The sequence below is a fragment of the Pongo pygmaeus genome, chromosome 20 (assembly GCF_028885625.2).
Source record: "Pongo pygmaeus isolate AG05252 chromosome 20, NHGRI_mPonPyg2-v2.0_pri, whole genome shotgun sequence".
Taxonomy (NCBI): domain Eukaryota; kingdom Metazoa; phylum Chordata; class Mammalia; order Primates; family Hominidae; genus Pongo; species Pongo pygmaeus.
This window is the reverse complement of record NC_072393.2, coordinates 61444068-61446933: the sequence shown is the minus strand read 5'-3', so window position 1 is coordinate 61446933 and position 2866 is coordinate 61444068.

Below are 2866 nucleotides of genomic sequence, written 5' to 3'. Positions count from 1 at the left end.
GGTCTGTGTTCCCAGCCAGAGGGAGGGCACTGTTTCCTGCTCCTGCTGGGGGGCTGTGCATGTCTGTGACCAAACCATTGGGCCATTTGGGTGGGCGCCGGGGGATGGGCTGGTGCTTGCTCACCTGTGTGGTGAAGGAGCTTCAAGATGAGCCCCCAGCGGGAACGAAGGCTCCAAGACGGAGCCCACGTGATCGTAGGCAGGGGGCTGAGGGGAAGCTGATGGGGCAGGAGGGATCAGCGAGCAAGACCTCTGGGGCCAAGGATATGGAGCTGGGGAGCTTGGGTTTTGCCATCGGTGTCTTTGAAACAAATTTAGTCAATTGCCAACATTTAACATTTGGAGAAATTTGTGTGTAAAAATCTGGAATTTTGTCCGGGTGCGGTGGCTTATGCCTGTAATCTCAGCACTTTGGGAGGCCGAGGCGGGCGGATCATTTGAGGTCAGGAGTTCAAGACCAGCGTGGCCAACATGGTGAAACCCCATCTCTACTAAAAATGCAAAAATTAGCCAGGCGTGGTGGTAGGTGCCTGTAATCCCACCTACTCTACCTGGGAGGCTGAGGCAGGAGAATCGCTTGAACCTGGGAGGCAGAGGTTGCAGTGAGCCAAGATCGAGTCACTGCACTCCAGCCTGGGCAGCAGAGCGAGACTCCATGTCAGAAAAAAAAAAGAAAAAAAGAATTTTGGCTTCTTTTGAAAGAACAGGAATCTGTGACAATATGAACTTTTCAGTCCTGCATAGCCACAGTTGACTAGAACTGAGTAGGAGCCATCTTCTGAGATGAGGCATTCATTCAATAATTACTATAACACCAACAGGAAGAACAGGACTGAGTAAGTACAGTGTGACTGATAATTACTGAACAAAACAAAGATCCAATACTTTTAGGAGGGGAGCATCCGATGTTAAAATAAATGTATTTCGAGGTGGCAGTGCTCTGGAGAAAAGAAAGGGGTTGGGAAGGCGGGTGCATGTGTGTGCACATCTGTTTTGAATAGAGTGGTCTAGGCAGGCCTCATGGAAAAGCTGGTGCAGGCAGATGCTTGAAGGTGGTGGAGAGGGAGCTGTGTATTTGCGGGAAGGGTGCTCTGGATGATGGGAGCTATGTGTGTAGAGACCCTGGGGTAGGAATGCACCTGATGTGTTGCAGGAAGCTGAGGAGCTGGAGAAAGCAGGGAATGAGGTTAGAGAGGTAAAGGTGGCTGTGTGGAGACTTGGCCCTGGGAAGGGCTTGAGCTGTGAGATTGGAGCCCTGGGTGTCTTTTGGAGAATGGCCATGGCTTGACTTATGTTTTAACAAGTCCCTCTGGCGTGGAGAACAGGCTGGGGGTTGGTGGTGAGGACTGGGGAGACCAGCTGAGGGTCTACTGGTGAAATCCGTGCGAGAGAGGGTGGCTCTGGCTGGGGTGATGGGAGTAAAGATGGTGAGAGATGGTCAGGTTCTGAGAATATTGGAAGATACAGCTGCCAGGATGTTCAAACAAGCTGGCCTGTGATGGGAGTAGGGCTGAGGCCCAGCTGGCTCACTTGGGTCTCTTGTCGGGTTCCTGCAGGCATTTCAGTTTGCAGCCTAGGTGGCGAGAGCCACGGGGGCTTATTGGGGAGGGGAAAATGGAGCAAAGAGGTTTGGGGGAATTGCCTACCTTTCCTATTCCCCTACTAAGAATGAGGGGTGGGGCCCCAGGCAAGTGGTAGAGGGGCTGAGAGTATTCTGGGCAGAAGCAACCACATGAACCAAGCTTGGCAGCAGGAGGAAGGAAGCTGAGCCCCGTGGTCGGAGAAGCTGGTGAGCTGAGTGGGCAACCTGTGACTGCCAAGATGGGGCCTGGGTTTTATCCAGTGGGCCATAGGGAGCCGAGGGAAGTATGTAAGTAGGATCTAGGGACGGGTCAGATAGGAGAAGGACTCTTGGAGATCCAAAGAGGAAGGAAGGAACCAGAAGGAACCAGGCAGGAGGTGGCAAAGTGGGGACTGAGAACTCCTGCCTGCCCCAGGGGGGTCTCTCTCATCCTTTACCATCTTGGAGGGCGCCATCTGGTGCGCAGGTTGGGACAACTCCGGGACAGGCTTGAGGCCCAGAGGCCCGAAGTAATCTGGGGAAGGCAGGGCCAGGGGAGAAAGAAAAGACCATTCTTCCCAAAGGCAGAGAATGTCCAGTCTGGAAAACAGTGGGATCCAGAGAAAGGCAGACCTTACCAGCCACCTGGATAATGGGGAAAAGAAAGTTACAGGGCTTGCCAAAGGGAAAAGGAGCTAGTTCTTGAGGGATTAGGAAGTTTTCAGTTGGCTGCCATCTCCCAAGACAAAGAGTGGCCAGAAAGCTGTGGCATGCTTGAGAGGCAGCCAGTTCTACCTGGTAGGTCCATGGCAGGGTGGGGAACAAAGTGGAGAGGTGGATGATGGGACACTAGCTTCGGGGATGAGGCTTCCCCACAGTGAGTGAGTGAGCTGGGCCAGGGAGGCTGAACAGGAGTTCGCCAGGCAGGGAATGGCTGTTTCAGCCAGCAGAGACAGCAAGTGCAAACCTCAGAGGTTGAACGCTTGGGAGCGTTTGGAGAAGGGCAGGGCCAGGACGCAGGAAGGAATGAAGTGAGAACGTTGGTGAGGCGGGAAGGGAGACACAAAGCCTCACGCCCAGCAGCCGCCAGCCAGGGAGACCTGAAGATGGGGCAAGCTGCACTAGGCTGGCTAGGAGGTCAGGAGGGAGCCTGGTTTGGGACCCTGGGGATGGAAAGGAGCGTTCGGAGAGAGAAACCAAAGAAGGTGGAACATCTTCCAGGTTCCTTGAGGCTGTGACTGGGGCGAGGGGCAGGTTTCTGGGCCCCCTGGTAGCCGGGTAGAGGACAGCAGTTGACACACCATC